The following is a 22241-nucleotide window of genomic DNA, read 5'->3' on the forward strand; positions in this document are numbered from 1 at the left end:
CGCACGTCGTCTGTCACGTATTAAGTTTTTTATGTCATCGGGGAGGGTGCCCCGGGGGTTTGTCAGTCGGGGGACAATAGTCTCCGTCGTAGTCTGAGTCAGGGCGTTTTTAATGTCAGTCTCAAGGGAGAGGATTGCCGCCTCCAGATCATGGGTGGTTTCGATGACTGGGAGCGCCATGTTTCCTTGCATTACTGTTCGGAAACGCTCCCAGTCAGTGAACCTCCTCGTGAAGGTGCCTTCATATCTCTGTCTTCGCCCCAGATCCAGAAATATTGGATTGTGGGCGGAAGACCCTTCGTATTGGGTGGATATTTGGGCATTTAACGGTATAGATTTTAAGAGGGCAATGTCGATAACGTCGGGGCGTCCTACGGGTCCGTAATGTGTCGGTTCTGTCGGTCCGAGTATAGTCAAGTCGTCGTGTCTGTCTTGGTAATTCAGCAGGACGCGACCTCTTGTGGTCGTCGTCCCGCTGTGCCATATGGGGGACTTCGCGTTGAAGTCCCCGATGGCAATTGTCTGGGGCCAGGAAAGGATTTTGTCTAAGTCATTGTCAAGTAGTGGTAGTCTGGGTGGGTGGTAACAGGACACCACCGCAACGTCTCCATGCCGTAGCGATCTCACCGCTATCGCCACGGCCTCTGTGTTTTGAGTTTGGAGCCGCTGCAGCGGATAGTGGTCGATGCACTTCTTTACTATGAGTGCAACACCACCCCCGTTACGGTTTCTGTCATGTCTGTATATGTCATAGTCAGGGATGGAGGTACGGGATGCCTCGCTGAGGTAGGTCTCCTGGACAGCCATAACGTCTATGTTTAGACGGTTCAAGATGTCCACGAGTTCCGTTTTTTTGGCCCGGAACCCGTCAAGGTTCCAGGACGAAATTCTCAGCGAGGAGGGTTGGGAGGGCCGACGAGCCATTAGAAGTCGAATAATTTTTGCATATTCGACACCATGGTCGTCAGCTGGACGCAGAAGTCCTGAAGACGCTTTGTTGCGTCAATCAGGGCCGCCGCGCCCGGTTGGGAGGGTGTCGTGTCTGTGTGAGTGCCACTAGTGAAAGAAACTTTTTCAGATTCGAAAATAGCAGCTGCTATAAAATTAGGGAGAACGAAAACAACAAAAATTATTACAAATGTGCTTGCGAAGAAAGACTTGAATGATGTTGTGAAGTACTTACAAAAAACAAAATTTAGTGTACTGATAGATGAGAGCACAGACATAAGTGTGAAGAAGCTGTTGTGTGTATGTGTTAAGTATTTAAATAATGAGGGACAAATATGTGACGATTTACTCGAATTAATAACGCTGGATGGAAAGAGCACTACGGCAGAAAATTTATATGAACATTTTAAAGACTGCTTAATAAAAAAAAATGTACCTCTTAAAAACATTATCGGACTCGCTTGCGATAATGCAAGTGTTATGTTAGGACAACATAACTCATTTGCCACAAGACTTAAAGAAGACACTGACTTATTAGTAATAATACCCTGTATTTGTCATTCAGTTGCATTAGTTTCAAGTAAAGCATGTCAGCAGTTGCCTAAAACTCCCGAAGAATTTGTTCGGTGTATAGTTACTTATTTTTCTATGAGTAGCAAGAGATGTGCCGAATTAAAAGAAGTTCAGGAATTATTCCAGGTAGAAACAAAAAAAATAATTAAATTAGCAAATACAAGGTGGCTTAGTATGCACTCATGTATTAGCAGAATTCTAGAAAATTGGGAAGTTCTTAAACACTACTTTGCTAGAGTTTTACTTGAGGACAGTACAAAGCAAACTGAATATGTAAATGAACATTTCCAAAATGAATATAATAAAGCATATTTGTTTGTATTTGTGGACAGTTCTATACCCACTTATTGTAGGTAAGTATTATTAGTCGTAAATAAGATAGTAAATATTGCAACAAATGTCACTCTGATATTTCCTTTCCATTTGTGAGTAAACCAATTCTGTTTTATATTAATAATATCTTTCATAGTTCTCCTAACCCCACTTTGCAACCAGCACACCGGCATCGCAAAGCTTAAATTTGTACAAAAGTATTTGCATGATGGGGCCACTTCGATAGGGGGTTCGGGGTGAAATTGACAAAATCAATGTCCACTCCATGCACTACCAATGAGAGGGATGATTTATTAATAAAGATTTTAAAATCAATTTATTTTTATTTACTTTTTTATTTCAGATCGTTACAATAGGACGTGTCTACCGAAAAAAAAAATCGGTGGGCGTAATTATAAAAATTATCAGCCAGAAAAATTGGAAGAGGCTCTCTCGAAAGTGGCTGATGAAGAATGGTCCATCAAAAAAGCTTTCAAAACATACGGAATTGTTTATGGAACCATATATAATAGATACAAAGGATTACGCGGGAGTAAGCACGGAGGACAGATGGTTTTTAGCGAGGGGTGCAAGTAATTTTTGGTGTACGTTTGAGATATTATAATTTCAAATTACTTTAAAAATACAAAAATTATGTATTAAAGTATAAAAATTACAAAATTCTTTGGTAAATTACAAAAATTACAAAAAGTACAAATTACGAAAAGTACAAAAAGTACCCGATAGAGTACAAAGATTTTTAAAATTATTCTTTAAAATTACTGAAAATACTTAAATAAAAAGGTCTAATTGAAAATATTTCATTCAGTTTTCCTAAAAACATCGTACGGACACGACTAACTTCTGTTTGCCTACATTTACCTACCTAGATACAGCTGAAAAAACAGTTTGTTCATAGTGAAAAAAAGTTTACGTGTGCGGGACGCGGTATTTCTCAAACCAATACCGATTGGTTTTTCAAACAGCACACGTGTGGCGCATGGCATCTATTTTGTTATTTAAACGACCTTGGACATTTTATTTTGACTTCTTAAATCTTAAAAGGTAGGTAAGTTTAAATATTTTAAATACCTAATAATATTATTTCCTATAAAAATAAGTTCAATAGTAAAAAATTTTATTGTTTTTACCTTCACTAGAATAATTCTGACAACACAAACTCTCATTTTTAGCTAAAATAATTGAAATTATTAAGTTCAATTATAGATTTTGAAATAATTTAATATGCACATAGAAATTTATGTATAGATAATTTCCTATTATTTTTTAGATGGAGAGAGAGAACAGCTTAACTGATTCTAGTAACTATGAATCTATATTTATTAAATTTGAAAAAGAATTTAGCATAAGTATTCCGCAGTATCTACAGAACTTATTAAAATTTTGCGGGTTTGACAACTCTATAAGTTTATCATTATGGTCTGATGAAAGTCTGGAAGAAGTGAAAAGAGTTGCCCTGGATATAGTACCGACTGTACTCGCAGGAAATAAAGAAGACTATTTAGGACCTTTTTCTTCTTGCAACCTATTTGATGTACTCCCAGGACAAAAACTGTTGCTAGAAAAATTAAAAATATTTGCTACGTAAGTTAAATTAACTTATGAAATTATTAACTTCATTATCTTAAAATTGCTGACAAAAAGATATGAACATTTTAATATCGTGCGTACTATGGTATCTTTATATGTACAGGGTGGTTGATTTTCGATAGTTTTATAGCGTACAGCCAAAACGGTGATAGATACAAAAAATCTGACATTCGATGTCCCGTTCCCTATAACAGAACAAAAAGTGGGTGGATAGATGCCAGCTGTTTGAAGGATTGGTTTAAAAGCTCTTTCTGCCTCACGCCTCATATTTAGATGGGAAAAAAGTTTTAGTAGGTGATAATTTGAGCTCTCATTTCACCGATGAAGTCTTGAAACTTTGCCGACAAAACAACATTGCATTTGTCTGCCTACCGCCGAATTCAACACACATCACACAACCATTGGATGTGTGTTTCTTTCGGCCGCTGAAAACAGCCTGGCGGTCAGAATTGCTCACATGGAAGGAAAGTTATTAGAAGTTGTCGTGAAAAAACGTTTTACTTCAACACCCTGTGTGAGATTTTATAAGAAAATTCCCACAATAGCGTTAAGTGGACTGTATATCTTTGGCAGGAAACATAACAAGCACAATATGTCGAGCAAACTCAGGATTCGATTCACCAGGGATGATGCTATCGCTGATCTTGTAGTCTTCACTTTTTCCAACACTCAAGGTTAGCGAAAAGCGTAATTAATTTTAATTATATCGGCCGATAGCGTTAGATGAAAATATACATCTATTTTTGCGGAAATCACACCCGCACACGTTAGCGTTCTTCAATTGTCAAAATTTGTGAATTGACTCTTCTGTACTGAATTTTTTCATTTTAAATATACAATTACGAATTAATAATGTTTACAATGATTTTTATAAACAAAAAAAATTATCGGTGTCAATATATGCATCTGCTGCTGTTTCAGAGTAAAAAAGAACTGTAAATCAAAGTAATTCTAATAAAGAATCAAGTATTTACGAATTCAACCCAACTATTTCTAAGAAAGATGATACAAGTAATTACGTAAGTATTTCTTTATGAATTTCAAATTCCAGTAATTCTGGTTTACATAGCGCTGTGTCCCCCTTGACGTGTGTAAATATTTTAGATGCGAATTTCAAAACCAATAATATTCGGCAAATATTAACAGAGCTTAATGACAAGCGGATTCAATACCCCAGTCAAATTTTCCGGTTTATTAAACGCAACAGAAAAACTATTCATAATTCACTTGCAAAAAAAGATCGGAAACAGCTCTGTAAAATTTGATAAATAAGGAATAAAGTTATTCAATATTCTCGATCAAGAAAGTTTTACATTGCGTGACTTTTTTCGTATTAGATCAACAGAAAAGGAGGCCTACAAACGTATATGCGCAAAACTAGGTAAAAAAGATACCTTCAAAAACAGGATTAAAATATTATTGTAAATTGTATTTTAAAGGAAATCAGTCAGTTAATAGAAAAGGAGAATGTCCTGTCCAAAATATACATTACACAAAAAATGAATCTACTGAAGAGTGTTACAAATCAAATTACAAAACAAAAGAAAACTTAATGAAGTCTGTAGAGGAAAATGACAACAAGAATAAAGAGGTATCTGATTACGACACACCTAAAAAGACTGACGAAATTGAGAAGATTACAGTTGCAGGTTTACTTCATTCTACTCCAAAAAAGTTAGAGGAAAATTTATATCATCGATTAGAACAATGTTTCCCAACGTGGGGCCCACGCCCCACAGGGGGCAATTTGATTGTTAAGGGGGGCAATTCGAAAATGGACTTGACGCGAGTTTAACCCTTTTGCTCCTAGCCATTTAAATGCAATGCTAGATTTCGGTGCCAAAATTGAAAGATAAAAGCAAACTCTTAAATAATTGCGGCCAATATTATAAATTCGTTTGACGAGACCAAAATATTAACTGGGTTTTTGGCGTCGCAAGAAAAAAGTTCGTGAGGCTAGTTATCAAATTTATTTATTCATCGCTAAATCTGAAAAAAAATCATACTATAGGAGAGAATTTAATAAAACCGTCAATATCAGCATTTCTTAAAACCGTTCTTGAAAAAGATGACAAAGATGTAAATGCTATGCCACTCAGTAACAGTACTGTTAGCAGAAGAATAGACGAAATGAGTGAAGATATTCAAAAACAACTTGTTGAAAAGCTGAAAACAAGAAAATTCTCAGTGCAAATGGATGAACCAACTTTGAGAGATAGTGAGGCAGTATTGATAACTATTGTAAGACATATTGATAAAGGGCATTTTGCTGAAGAAATGTTGTTCTGTAAAAGATTAGAAAACACTACTACCTCCAAACATATATATATAATAAGCTAAAAAACTACTTAGATGTCAATAATAAATCAATGAAAAATATAACATCTTGTGCTGCAGATGGTGCACCTAATATGATGGGCAAGAAAAATGGCTGCTTAAAATTGATGAAAGATGAGAATCCAGAAATGATTCTTATGCATTGTGTTATTCATAGGGAACACTTGGTAGGTAAAAACATCTCGTCTGTTCTAAATGAAGTACTACATTCAGTAATAAAGTGTATCAATGCTATTAAAGCTAATGCCAAATGTGAGCGTCTCTTCAAGCTATTTTGTGAAGAACAAAATGCAGATCATGCGAGACTTTTACTTTACACTGAAGTAAGATAGCTCTCTAAAGGGAACTTCTTGAAAAGATGTATGGAACTATTTGATACTATTAGTGATTTTTTAAGCGACAAACCTGAAATGAAGTATCTGTTAACAGTGTCGATGGTAAAGCATTTGTGAGTTATTTAGCCGATATCTGTGAAAAACTAAATATATTAAATAAACAACTTCAAGGAACAAATAAAACTCTTGTTGATGTAAAAACGAAGATATTTGGTTTCATTACCCTTATTGAGTTATGTCAAAAATATTTTAACAACAAAAACTTTGAACAGTTTCATTGGCGCAAAAATGTGAAGTTAATGATATCGCTTTACTTGTTATTGTCGATCATCTGAAAATTCTATCGGCTGATTTAAAAGAAAGATTTTCTGATTTAAAACAAATTGATTTTCCAACATGGATGATGCAGCCAATGTTAGTGGACTTTTCTGATATATCAAATATGCAGTATCAAGAAGAACTCGCAGAAATGCAAAATGATGAATCAGTTAAAACTTTATTTAATATAAAAGGAGCGATGGCATGGCTTTGTAAGGAAACAAAAATCAAATACCCAAATTCAACCAAATGTGCAAGAAAACTATTGTTACCGTTTCCATCTTCATATTTAGCCGAATGTAGATTTAGTGCTGTAAATGATTTACTGGTAAAAAAAGAAATCGTCTGGATATAACACAACGGGGAGACTTGAGACTGAAGCTAACCAAATTGGAACCTAACATAAAATATCTGTGCAGCAAGCAACAAGCGCAAGGATCTCACTAAATTAAAATTATTATAGGAAAATCTTTATTAAAATTATTTCGAATTTGAATTTCAGTTTTTCATTATATATTTTGAAAATGTATTTAGTGTGTTTCGTTAACAATTTCCTAGTGATTTCTTCCTAAACCCTATCATTTAAGTTTCTTAAGTGAACAATTCAATTTTTTAATATTAAAAATTATGTATGTTACACAGGGGGGCATAAGAATTTTAGAAAGGCTTAGGTGGGGCATGGCACAAAAAAGGTTGGGAAACACTGGATTAAAACTTTCACCAATAGAAAAACAAACGGATGATTGTAGTCTTTAAACTTTTCTGCATATACAAACCAACAAACATCACATCTTAATAATTCACAAAATTTAGAACAAGATTTTATATTACCCACACTAGAAAAAATTGAAATACCAAGTATAATTTTAAATTTGTCTCCACTTGATGAAACAATGTTGTTGCCTTTGGGAGCTAAAAATATGGCAGAGTTACCATTATCGTCTTTTAAAGAATGTATACATCTCGAAGGAACAATTGAGGTAAAATGACCTTATTAACAAACAATAAATTAAATACCTTTTACTTTCCATTTTTATATTTTGTTTCTATATTTTTCTAATTTCCACCCCTCTGACGGCTTGCAAGTTCAGTGATGGTGGGAAAATACAATGGAGTTCAGGATAAATTACGAGAAGTCAACCCTGACATTTTTGTAATGGGATGTATATGCCATTCACCATATTTATGTGCATCTGCAGCAGCAAAAAATTGCTAAAAGACTTTGTTCAAGACATATCGACGCTTTAGTACGAAAACATGCTATCTCAAATTTCACTTGGAAAACATGCTATCTCAAATTAAGCTTGGAAAACATGCCAACTCAGATCTTTAGGTAAAAACATGCTACCGCAGTGTGACTAGAAATTTAAGTTGGCACATTGAATGATTGAAACCGTACATTTATAATAAACTAATATAAAATATTTTTAAAAAAGGAAGGAATGTTTATGTTCAGGTACACTGTTTATTTTATTTTTTTTATTCAACATTTTTCAATTAATTTTTTTAAGTTACACTGTTATAAACGACAAAATTGTTAATTAAAAAAATAGAATAATATGTAGTATGCTGCAACACGTACATTACTTGACGTTTTTTAAAATAACAAATTATAAAAAAAATAGTGTATACCTTTATATAAAAATGTTTGTTATAACTAAAAATTATTCGATTTTTTTCTTACAAGTTTGTTTTGTTATAAAAATTGATAGCGCACTCTTACCTGATTTATAGTCACTACTCTTACTTTTGTTAATAGGGTTAACATAATAACCAGAATATAAATATAATGTATAAAGTTGAATGATATGTATACATATATCGATGCAACGGGCGCATATGATTTGCACGTGCTCATTTCTGCGGTTCCCCATGCACACATGTTTATCATCAGCAGATCATAAAGTACCGGTAATAAAAGTGTCGCATACCTGCATTTCATTTCCAAAGTCTATGCAAGCGTGCGACTACCGTACCCTTAAAAAGCCATTTGTTTTTATTGAGGTGCAGTAAGAACGATTCGGACACGGAGTTTGGGGCCTAGCCTGGTCCACTATATAATTCTTTTTATTGCNTTTTTCAACAGAAATCTGAGACTACTAAAGCGTCGATATACACCTACCTTAGTAGTAGTAGTAGCAAACATCTGTTTGAATTAAAAGAATTTCAAGAGTATGTGATTCTAGCGCCAGGTAGATATTGTTTTTATTTTCCTATAATTAGCAATTTAATCTTAGTTTTGATATAAGGCTGTGGTAAAACGCACGTTGGAACAGTAGTGGCCGGCACTAATAATGCTGTATTAGAAGACAAATTGGTAGCAGCTTATATAATCCATAAGGCGTTGAATAACGTTTTATTCAAATTATATCTAACGTTTCTTGGTCTATATTTTGCCAATTATTAACAGATTAAAGTTGGAATTTCAAGCTGAAAAGCCCCAACTGCATAACATTTTTATTATCGTGTCAGGGAATATAAAAGTCTCGATAATTTAGGGGTAGCAGCAGACATGATTTTACGAACTGAAAATAATTTAGTCGAAACTGAAATTCATGATTTCAAACTTAAATGTCTCTCATCTTATATAGAACTTTCTGCTCAAATGAAAAGGTTTGAAAATTTTGAAACTTACAAATGAGGCGTTTTACAAAAACAGCATAAGTCCAAAATTTCTGAAATTGAGTTAGTGGGTCCATCTAGCGAGAAAATGAGATAGTTACATACGTATAAAAGAAGTTTCTGCAAAAACAACACATGATACAGACGGTTAAAATATAGCTGATTCCACGAAAACCACATAAGTCCATGCATTTCATTCAAATACCACACAAGTCCGTGGAGTGTTTGGACATATGCGCTTTTTGATAGAAGAGTGGATAGATGGTTGTATTTTTAAGCGTTTGACAGTTTAATATACAGTTGCCAGTGTGTTGTTATTTCGTGGTGTTCGTATCATCTTCTTAGTTAACTACTGGTCTTTAAAATGGAAAATGACCCTGAAATATCTACCGAATGGCCTAAGAAAAAGGAAAAGAAAACAAAGAAAGCAACTTTGGTTAAGCAGGTTAAAGTCCGAGGTGAGGAACACACAAATCATAAAGGAAGGCTTATTGGAGCTCGTACAACTGGAGAACTTTGCAGGTAGGACTAGAATATTTTAGCAAGTTAACCTCCATTGAGCCTCAGATTTTTTCTAGATGTAAAAGTGAGTGTTTTACAAAATTTTCTGAAGAGCAAAGACTCTCAATTGTGGAACAGTTTAATAATATGGAAAACAAAAACAGACAAGACTCTCACTTAGCTGGTCTGATTGCAATGCATCATATAAGGCGAAGGCGGCCTCGAGTAAGGAACGACAACACTACAACCAAAACCCATGGGGCTTCTTTTACGTATAAAATTCGAACTAGTAAAAGCGAAACAAAAGTTTGTAAAGACGCTTTTCTCAGCTTGTATGGGATGAAATATGCACGTTTAAGATGAATCAGGGATTCTTTAATGATTACAGGTGCGTCTTCCAGAGACAAAAGAGGCATCCATAAAAATGGACCTAAGAAAATTCGTGATTGTATAACTAAACTGATTCAAATTCACATAAAGTAATTTCCTGAGAGACAGTCGCATTATTCAAGGCGCAAAAACCCCAACTGTTACTATTTGCCAGAGTCTCTTACCCTAAAAGATATGCATAATCAATTTGTGTAAAAATACCTTATAAACATAGCATACAGAATATACTGGAAAACCTTTTGAATCCATTTTAAAATCAAATTTGGATTTCCCAGATCAGACACTTGTTCTGAGTGTGATAAATTCGCACAAAAACTTAATAGCCTGGACCTAAGAGTAGAAGACAGAAATAAACTAGAAGCCGAAAAGGAGCTACATCTTCGAAAGGCTGAAGCATTTTTCGATTTAAAACGAAAATACAAAGTAAGGGCTAAAGCAGGCGAGGTAATGTGCATTAGTTTCGATTTCATGCAGAATCTTCCTCTTCCTCATATACAATCTAATCCGGTATTCTACAGTAGACAACTTTGGTACAATGTATTTGACATCCACGATTTAGGAACTGATGAAGCTAGTATGTATACCTACCTTGAAAATGAGCAAAAAAGGGAGCTAATGAAGTAACGTCAGTGCTCTTACAAAAATTACGTGCACAATCGCAAGCTAGTTATGTTTAGTGATGGTTGCCCCGGCCAAAATAAAAATTACGTAATGGTACATTTTTTATGCACATTGGTCCATATATTGAAAATTTTTTATTCCGTAGAATATATTTTTCCCATGCGTGGCCACTCTTATCTACCAAACGATTCTGATTTTGCTCTTATAGAAAAGAAAAAGAGAAAGTTGGAAAGAGCTGAAAGGCCAGAAGATTGGGATAAGGTAATATTGAATGCCAGAACAAAACCAACCCCATTTGCTTTAGTAAAAATGAAGCAACGGGATTTCTTCGATATAAAATCTACAACAAGCAACTTTTTTTTTTAAATCCAAAACCTGCCATTAATATAAAGAAAACTAGCATCCTGAAGATTACCAATCTAACACCCGATTTTCTTCGAACTGTTGCTGCTAGGGTCTATGCGGTGCAATATCCTGAAAGACGTCATCATACTAGAAGAGTTTTTCTTCGACTGGCACATCGTTTACATACGACAGGAAATGTCAATCTCTCTGTGCATCAGAGACACTGTAGAGGCCACACAGAACAAAACATGATAAATGTATTAGCATGTGTGGAATTGAATCCTCATTTAAGGGGTTATATCACTATGAATTTTTTTTTTCAATTTTTTTTTAGGCTTAAAATACGCTAAAACATTCCTAGAATCATAATGAGAAACTATTTTGCATGAAAAAGACTCAGAAATATCCGTAAAATTAATTTTTCCGAAGCAATTCCGAAGCGTAAAAATAGCAGAATAGCATAGATGTCATCGCAAGCAAAAAAAACGTTATTATACACGGCTGGACATAAATCAACAAAGTTAAATAATAGCACAACTCGAACTACAGCGCACAGCTGATTGATGACGCGCATGCTGTAACCATCGTAAAAATCTTATATTCAATATATCGGCTGGAAATTCACGTGGCCCATCTGCATTTACATGAGAGCGACAAAGTAAAGTAAAGAAAACAAGGATGGCTATATTGAAGACTTTTCATAATCTGAATAGTCACTCCCACTTCTAACCCGAAACGGGCGCTGACTATTCAGATTATGAAACGTCTTCACTATAGCCATCCTTGGCTATCGCACGGATTTCGTTACTTTACTTGGTCGCTTTCGTGTAAATGTAGATGGGCCACGTGGATTTCCAGCCGATATATTGAATATAATATTTTTACGATGGTTAGAGCATGCGCGTCATCAATCAGCTGTGCGCTGTAGTTCGAATTGTGCTATTATTGTTTGTGTTATTATTTGACTTTGTTGATTTATGTGCAGTGGTGAAATATGGGTGATAAGTTGTATGCGGGCCGTAAAGGCAGTAAAAATCGAAGTACAGCCCGTAAGCGAAGTAAAATTGGAAATAGACGTCCGCCTAACCGTCATACATTCGAGTGCGATCCGGAGTTCGTGAGCGCATCGGCGAAGAAACTCAAACTTGATAATGAAAAGTGTGAAAGAGAACTAAATGAGTATTTTGGGTATCGTTTCATTGATTTCATGACCGTGTTTACTGCCCTTTCACAAGTGGTGATATGTAAGGAGTGCAAAGGCGATGTATCGTTTTCGGAGGGGAGCAGACGTGGACTTGGGTCGAAAATCATAGTAACCTGTAGAAATTGTGGCGATCATCCTATAAATAGTTGCCCAGTTATCAACGACCGTGCATATGAAATCAATACACGTATCATTATTGCAATGCGCTTGTTAGGCACCGGTATCAACGGCATCAAGAAGTTTTGTGCTTTCATGGATCTACCAAAGCCGGTTTTTCAAAAAGCGTATAATAAAATCGTCGACAATATTGCGATTGCTACTGGACGTGTACGCACTTTATGCATGAAAAAACCAGTTGAAAAAGAAAAGCAGATGTCGATTGAGCGCGACCACAACGACGGGCTCACAGTTTCAGGCGACGGATCATGGAGAAAGAGAGGCTTTTCTTCACTGTTCGGTATTATCACGCTAATCGGATGGCATACGGGCAAAGTTTTAGATGTGTGTGTAAAATCAAAATATTGTAAAAAGTGTGAGTATTGGAAAGATAAACAAGATACAGCCGATTATGTAGAAAGATGTGCTGAGCACGCCTCGCAATGCCAAGCGAATCACGAAGGATCGGCAGGGAAGATGGAGGTTGACGCGGTCGTAGAGATGTTTCAGCGTTCGCAAACCCTTTACGAAGTGAATACTTGAATTATATCGGTGATGGGGATTCTAAAACGTTTAAAGGTATTGTTGATGCTAGGCCATATGAGAATCAATGTGTTAGTAAAAAATAATGCATTGGTCATGTTCAAAAAAGAATGGAAACCCGTTTACGTGGCATAAAAAAAACGACCAAGGGTCTTGGCGGACGAGGAAAATTAACCGGTAAACTGATTGATGAACTCACTATTTTTACGGGCTTGCTATTCGACGAAACACTAGATCTGTCGAGAACATGCGGAATGATATCTGGGCAACTTTATACCACAAGATATCGACTGACGAAGTACCGCAACATGATAAGTGTCCGGCTGGAATCGACTCTTGGTGCTCCTGGCAGTGCGAGAAAGCGTTAGGTTCGCTATCAACGTACGAACACAAGCCGTCTATGCATGAACACATTTACAAAGCGATAGAGCCGATCTACAAAGAACTCAGCTCGGACGATCTTCTTTCGCGCTGCTTGGGTAGATACACACAAAATACGAATGAATCATTCAATTCGGTCGTGTGGTCAATTGCACCGAAGGCTGTGTCAAGCGGAAAAACTGTGCTCGATATTGCCACCGATATCGCCACCATCACTTTTAATGATGGCTTATCCAGTTTATTATCTGTATATGATACCCTTGGACTGACCATCGGACGAAATATGTACGACTTTTGTTTAGAATCTGACGAACACCGCATCAAGGCCGCCGAAAACTCAATCTCCGATATCGTAAAAGAGGCTCAACGCAGCATCACTTCGGCCAGAAAAGAGCAGGAAGAGCAAAATACGGCCATGGAAGAGCAATTATATGGTGCCGGGATGGCAGACTGATAGTAAAAAAAATGTATGCACCATGTTATTATGATTTTCAAAAGTTACAGCGTTCTCAAACTTCAAACGCGTTTTTCTCGCAACTATGTTTTTGAAATCGGCGAGCAGCAGAACTCGAAAAGTTTTCATCCGATTGACTTGAAAATTGAGCTGTAACTTCATCGTGTGATTGTCTAGTGAAGTACACACGATTTTTACAATTGGTCAACTGCATTTTTTTATAAACAATCAGTCGAATTTTTTGTCGAAAATTCGAATTTTTTGTTCAAGATTTCGCCAGTTTGCGAAAAAAATTCCTAAAATTATGATCGTGTGTACTTCACTAGCTAAACTAATGTAGTTTATGAAAAAAAAAATTTTATGCTTCCACATGGCGATCCAAGGGACTTCTACTGCTCGCCGCGGAGGACCTTTGAAAAATTTAGTTTTGTTCATGCGCCCCTACAGCCGCCATTTTGCAATAAATATTCAATAAAAAAATTTTTTCTTACTTCTGAAGAGTTTCTTAATCGATTGGTATATTGGTAGTTCATGATTATTACAAAAGAATGCTCAAAAGAAATTCTTGAAAAAGCCTTTTTTTCGGGCTCCAAAGTGATATAACCCCTTAAGTACTCGAGCAATAACCAGCCAAGTCGTAGATGTTGCCGCTAAAAACTCAGAACCAAATGCTGTCGAATTTGATGTAGAAAATATGCCTGTTATTTTCGAACACGAGTTAGAATTTATTACTCCTGATAAAAATAGTAACGAAGATTTAATTTCTGAAGCCAATGGTGCAGTTGATTTGGTTACTGTAGAAAACCAATTATTGCAAGAGCAAGCAACAAGTGTGGTTGTAAACAAATACTTGTTAAAATCTTTGGATTGGAGTTGGCTAGTTTTGAACAAAATTTAGATACATTATTCAAAGGAGACAAAAGTTTACCTTAGGATATAAAAAATATATCAACTCCATATGGTTATTTCAAATAATTTGTGTTGTAATGCACTTCCCCAGTAACTTTTCATGTTTATTTTAGGTATCTCTACACAGAAGAACTATTCCAGAAAATTGCAGATGAATCAAATTTATACAGTTCAAGTTCTCTTCCCATGAAAGATGTCAAGAGATTTGATAAAAAACAAAAAAGAAAATACAAATCCCATGCCCTAATTTGATTTTAGAGTACAATAAACATAATATGGGAGGGGCGGATCTGCTCGACAGTATATTGCGTCGGCATAAAATAACCATGAAAACCAGCAAATGGGACTATAAACTTTTCTACCATTTAGTAGATATAACCATTGTAAATGCCTGGATCTTCTATCGTAAATCAAAAAAGGAAGAAGATCCTTTTGCAAAAACTATGTGCCTGGCGGACTTTCAGTCAGATACTGCAGAGGCTTTGTCTCACGTTGGACAAGAAGGGGTGAAGAGGGAGAGGCCTTCAACTTATCTTGACAGATCTATAGAAAACAAGAAAAAAGGCATTAGCTGCTCGCCTTCCCTTAAAAGAAGTAAGACTTGATGAGATGGGGCACTTACCTCAATGGAATGATAAACGTCAGCGATGCAAACTACCACAATGGGATAGTTTTTCTTTTATTTCTTGTGAAAATAGCAGTGTATCACTAAATTTAAATAAAAATAAAAACTGTTTTGCCATTTTTCATTAAAAGCAAATGTGTTTCTTTAGAACCTCTTAACCTTCCGGGGCTGGCGCGCGGACTGTCAGTCCGCAGCGCTTTTCATATGCCGTTTACCACGTAACCCTCCCCTTCTCGAATCGGAACATTTCGGTTTTCTTCAAGCATCAAATTAGTTGTATTATATGAGAGCTTGAAGCGTGGGTGTTTTTGTTTTTATGTTATAAAATATTGCGGAGTGAGAGTCCGCCGCCAGTCCCCAATCCCATTTTTGGCCTCACTATTAATATTTGTGTTTTAAACCTTTTTGAAGGTAAGTAAGGTATATTTTTGTTTTATTGGATAATGCAGCCCTTTTTTACGAATCTTGTGGCACAATTTTTGGTATTAGATGTTTGTGGGTTTTAAGAATTAATGTGGGGTATATATTTTGTGGTCTTATTTGATTTGAAATTGTGGAAATATGTGGATATTGGTACTTATGGTCCTGTTTGTTCCAAGGGTCTTTGAATTCAAAGATTATTTATAAAATATTGTTGGCCAAAATTTAGAAATTGAAAATGGCGATGCTGATATCATAGGGCACATGATTTTTGTTATGTGTCATATTCGTACATACAGTCAGTCTAAAAAAGTCTTCATATACTTTACCATATAATTTACATAGTAAGGTATATGGAAACTTTTTGAATCGACTGCATTTTTTTGTAAATTTTCAGATCAGTTCATATGAAAAGGAGCAGGAAAGATTGAATAAACCTATGTTAGAATGTTTGGCCAAGGAGGGAGAAGGGGAGTTTCTGAATGACGAGGATGAAGACGATAATGAAGAAGATATATTGGAAACCCAAGAACTACATTCAGATAGGGAGCAGGAAATTTCTGATGTTGAAATTGAGGAACAAGTACCAGTGGCGCCTCCGAGGGGGCCAGTTTTCATTGGAAAAGATAAAACATCTAAATGGTCGAAACATGTTCCCCATTCAAGAAGGACTCGAGCGGAGAACTTGATCACACGACTTCCAGGAGCAAAGGCAGCTGTAAGAAATTTGAAAACCATGAACTTGGAAGTCTATGTTGGAACACAACCAAATGGCCCCTATACTTCTGACAATTCTTCATATGCTTTAGTACAAAGACTGGTAGAGCCAATTAGGGATTCGAAGCGAAACATAACTTATGATAACTGGTTTACTAGTATCTCACTAATACGCACGTTATACAATGATTACAAACTAATATATTTGGGTAACACAAGAAAAAATAAACGGGAGTTACCTCCAGAAATTTCCAACCCTACAACAAGGCCAATAGGTTCAAGTATGTTTGCCTATAATGATTACATAACTTTGGTATCATATATTCCCAAGAAAAAGAAAAATGTGCTACTGGTATTAACCCTTCATCACGACGATAAGACTGACCGACAAACGGGCAAACCTGAAATGATCATGGATTATAACGATACAAAAGGAGGAATGAACACCTTGGACAAAATGTGCGCGGCCTATGATTGCACTAGAAACACACGAAGGTGGTCTATGGTTATTTTTTATTCCATATTAAATATAGCTGGAGTCAATTCCATGGTTTTGTACAATCTACATAATGTGGATAAAAATATGACAAGCCGAAAGTTTATGCACCTGATGTCTTCCGAGTTGGCTGAAAATCATATTCGTTTTCGCGCAACTTTAACTTTTCTACCGCAAACTATAAGATCAAGAATTAAAGAAATTCTTCAAATTGATAATGCTGTTGCACCTGGTCCACCAAATACAAGAGGCCGCTGCAGTTACTGCAACAGGAGAAAAAATCGACCAACGCGTTTTTCTTGCATAACATGTGGAAAGTTTATGTGTCTGGAACATTTGACACCTATATGTTTGGAATGTCACAGTGAATAGTTTTATTTAGTTTTATGATAAGTTTATATTCTGTTCATATTTAACTAAATACCTACGTTAATTAACGACAATAAACTTTTATGCTGTATTTGTAATAATGCCAAAAATATATGTTCCTATATGTTTTTACGTTGCAAAATTAATGTTGTTTAATTATTATTTTTCATGCTTTTATATAAATAAACACAAATAATTGCAAACTTTTTTATAATTGCCTCAAATCTAGTAAGCGGATTCACAGTCTGCCGCCATCGGCGGATCGCAAAATTTCACGCCAGTCCCGGAAGGTTAACTGCATGTTGTAGCATACATGCAAGTCAATAATCGGCCTATTTTTTAAAAAAATCAGCTACTTAAATTTTTTAATCAGATACCATTTTTCACTATTAATTTTTTCACGAAAAATAAAAAATAATGCATCAAAGGGTGATGCATGATTTTTAACAGTGATGCTACTGTATATCGGCATAACATTCGTTATTGATCCCAGAAAAATCCGCACTGGATGGAAGAAGTGCAATATCAGGGTCGCTGGTCTGTAAATGTATGGTGTGGAATTCTTGGTGGGCAAATAATTGAGCTATATTTTAACCCTCTATTGCATTGTGTTCCTGTTCTACATGAAAGCGACATAGTTAGTGATGATGACGAAATACCACTAAATCAACTATTTCATCTTCCAAATAATACAAAACTCTATTTTCCCAAAAATAAAAACATTACATGGAAAGAATCAAGAATTGTAAGAGATCCCCAACAAAATATATTTTCTGGATCATGGATCTACCAGAAGAGATTATGGAATTATACAACTACTATGATCTGTTCAATTTTTTTATAACAGACGGCTTTATTGCTCAAATAGTTGAACAGACATGCTTATAGTATCCAGAAGAGACCTAATAAACCACTTACTACGAAATAGAGCAATTTCTATGAATACTGGTATGGATGTCTGTTTTCAGACGACCTATAACAAAACTATTCAGGACCCGATTTTTATCAGTTGGATCCGTGGCCAAAAAAGAAAGGTCGGCGGGCTTATACGATAACAAATTTAGATATTTTGTTTCCAAAAGGCAAAGAATTGGCGGAGGCAACACCTAATGGATCTGATTCAATAAAGTAAAGGAAGTAGTCATTTTTTTTGTAGAGTAATAATTGCCTATTCAACAATTTTTGTTATAAGTTTGAAAAAAAGCAACTTTTTCTATTGTTCCAGTACATGCCGTTTATTTATTATCAAAATAAAAGTCTAAAATAAAGTAAAATGTTTAATATACATTACAAATATTTTACAATATGCCTTCAACTTTTTCATTTTCATCTCATTGTAGCTTAAGTAACTTTCCACTCAACCCTTCAAATATATCTGGAAAAATAAACAAAACCATCAGAATGCTTACTGTTACACTACATTGAGACGTTACACAGATAACATTAGTGAACGTAAAAAGGAAGGCGAGACTGATTTTAACGGTTTGCTCCAATTTCTGAAAACACGAAATTTCCCAAAAGTGATGTGTATTTCAAAGGACGCTACAAGGATGACAGATAAAATAGAACACGATTTTAAAACAAACTCACTGATTGGAATTGTTCTGCCTTTGATTAATGGACTACCTAGAAACGATGCTTATAAAGCAACATCTGCACAAACTATGCAAAAATACTTTGAAGATAACTCAAAAGCCAATTATGTATACATTGTTATGGCTTAGCCACTGATTGATAATTCGCCATCTTTCTGTATAGCTGCATTCGGATCCAATAATAAATTTACTTAAAATTATGTCATATTGAGATGGAAATATATTAAAGAAAGTTGTGATGTTATCAGTATTAAGGTGTTTGGATTTTCTTCTGACAGAGACCCTTGATATCTGAAAGCTAAGAAACTCAGTTTGGATATTGATATACCTCTAAATGTAGATGACATATCACTCAGCATATAAGACAATTGCAATTGAATAAAACGTCCGATGAAACTGATTAGATCAATACTTTTTATAAACAGGATCCAGTTCATGTTATCACAAATTTGAGAACCAGATTGCTAAAACGTGGCATATGTTTACCAATTGGTCATTATTTTATTAACGTTGACCATATTCCATTTTTGATAGCAAATGTTGGCGAAGACAAACATTTACTGGATTTGTCTCCAGAAGATAAAATGAATTTTAAGTCGGTCAATAACATATGTTCACCAGAGGTTATTAAGTTGCTTGAAAATTGTTAAAAGAGCATCCGGAATTTTTAGGAACTCTTGCTTTTTTGAAAGTAGATATTACTTTATCTGGCAGAATATATTACATATGGTATTCAACATTTTTTTCCAAATTTGGCGTTAAATCTGTTAAAGACTAAACAATATATTCACTCAAAAAACAATTTTATTACAGTGAACTGTTATATATCTATAGAACTAAATGCAGAGTTAGAGTTACTCGCTCGATGACTTCCACCTTTTCGATAGTGGTAAATTTCAGTGTGAAAGGATTTCTTGAAAAACAGCTTAAATAATATTTTAAGTGATCTCAGCCAAGGAATAATTTTTCCATGGGAAATTCCTCTAAAAAAGTAGTAACTGGAAACCTATTATAGATATCAAGAGTATAATCAACAAGGCTTTAAATAACGTACTGAGATGCGCAAAACTTTGGTCTAAAATGTGACAAATATTGACAAACACGAACAGTCGCTAGTTAAAAATGAAGACATCGATTGTGAAATTGCGAAATAATATATTACAGTGTGGATAAAAATGGGGTAGTACAGCAGTTTTATTTTATTTTAAAATTGTATTCTTTAAGAAAAAACAAAATATCCGTGTTTTTTATTTTCGCGATTATATAGAGTAACTCTGGAAAATAATTAAAAAACTTCTTGAATTTTTATACAAGTTTAAATGCCACCATTTTACCGCGATGATGACGTACTTTCTCTCGTGAATTTAATTGGTCCAAATGTATTGATGTATGGCAGTTCCAATTGGTTGTTAAGTGTTGTGTTTTAATGTTGGTATTACATGTTGGATGTTGACTTTGACAAATAAAGCATTTTATTTGGTTGACAAATTAGTGTTGTATTTTACTTAATTTCAGTTGATTCAGGTTTAATTATTATTTTATTTGTAACGCCATGAAGAAAGAATGTTTCGTTCCTATGTGTAATAACAACAGTGTTAATAAACCGAAAAAAATTTTTTTCACTGTACCCCCCGATAGTTATGGCTAGAAAAAGTCAATTACACTGGAAAAAGGGCAGCATCATGTGGTTTATATGTTTCTGAAGATCATTTCAATGTAAGTATTCTTATAAATATTTTTTGTATGTTTGCAACTGAATTTTTATCTCATTTTAGCTAGAAGATGCAGAAAATTGGATGTTTTACAAAATGATGGGCTCCAATTTAAAATTAAAACGAAATGTTGTTCCTCATATATTTGTACAAGACAAAAGCAATGCTCAACAGTTATCTGATTCTGCAAGAAAAAGAAAACAAGAAGAGTTGGCGCAATTTCAAAAAAGAAAATGTGCTAGACTTATTTGGGGAAGAAGCGATACCTTCAACATCTACATCTGAAGTATTTAAAATGGATATACCTTCGTCTACAAGTGAATTACAACCTTCCTTGCATTCACATGAAATAGGTCCACTAAAAGTGAGTACAGATGGTGCAGTGTCAGGTAGAATTACTGTAACACCACTGTTGAAAAAAGCTAAATTTAGAAGTGTAGGTATAAATACAAAGTAAAAAAAATATACATCAACTGCAACGTCACCAATTTTAAAAACAAAGGAGACCATAATAAAGGATAAACCTCAGCTAGAAAAAATACAGACTGGTTCCAGTAGTAGCACTATTACCTCATCAGATGATTTTACTCAGGGTTCAGTTTATAAGCCATCATCATCATCAAATGGAAGCAGCCCACAATGTACTCAAAGTAGATTAGATTCTACTATCTCGGTTATTGAAAAAAGGAGTAGCTTCTATTTAGGAATTCCTCAGAACATATATTGTCTTGTTAAACATTTAAGCAATCACGCAAAAGTTTCCTATCGAGATGTTTTAATAGTTTTTAAAAAAGTTCGATTAAACGATCCATATGTTAGATTAGCCGATGATTTTCATGTGTCCTTCAAATATTCAGAGAATTTTGAAAAATTATGTCTCAAAAATTACAAATTATATGCAAATGTTTATATTTTGGCCATCACCAACAGATATAAAGAAAACTTTACCAATACCATTTAGAGGGCGCTACAAGGAAGTTCAGTCAATCATGGACTGTTTAGAAGTGGAAATAGAAAAACCCAGTGATTCCATGAAACAAGCAATGACCTGGTCAGACTACAAAGGCTGCAACACAATAAAATTTCTAATTTCATCTACACCCAGTGGATTTATAAATTATGTATCTGGAGCATATGGAGGTCGTGCCATCGATAAGGAAATTTTGGAGAAATGTGGTTACCTCAATGTTTTACCAACAGACGCTCTTGTTACGGCCGATAGACCACCTAGTGTTTCTACTGATGGAAAAATGTCGAAAGAGGACGTAAAGAAAAAAAAATAATTGCATCCCTAAGAATCCATATTAAAAGGGTCATACGAAGTTTAAGAGAATTCGCCATGTTAGACAAAAATGCTATGATTGGACGCCTATTATATTTGATGAACCATATAATTTTAATTGCATGTGCAATTGATAATGTTCAAGGCCCTTTGATTAAATAGTAATTTTAACCACAAACAACTTCCATTTTCAGAAATTGGATGGTAATGAGCGGAAACCGTTTATAAAGAATGTTGTTAATAAAAACAAAATTCCTGGGTGTCAAAATTAATATAAAAAATACAAAAAATAGGCAAGTAAAGATGTCTATATTTCAAACACTAGGCAAAATTTATTTTTTATTGCATTGTACAAACAAAATCTCATAACCGGTTTAAAAACTTTTAATCATCTTCCTGTTCAAATAAAAAATAGTGAAAGTAATATTCCCTATAGAAAATGATTAAAGTATTTTACAAAAAATA

The 22241-nt window shown here is 34.8% G+C and overlaps 1 pseudogene; it reads left to right on the top strand.

Annotated features, from left to right (window-relative positions):
* Window positions 1-11253, top strand: part of LOC111691835 — a 20558-nt pseudogene extending 9305 nt beyond the window's left edge.
* Window positions 11254-22241: the final 10988 nt, after the last annotated feature.

The sequence above is a fragment of the Anoplophora glabripennis genome, unplaced genomic scaffold (assembly GCF_000390285.2).
Source record: "Anoplophora glabripennis isolate ALB-LARVAE unplaced genomic scaffold, Agla_2.0 scaffold593, whole genome shotgun sequence".
NCBI classification, from domain to species: Eukaryota; Metazoa; Arthropoda; class Insecta; order Coleoptera; family Cerambycidae; genus Anoplophora; species Anoplophora glabripennis.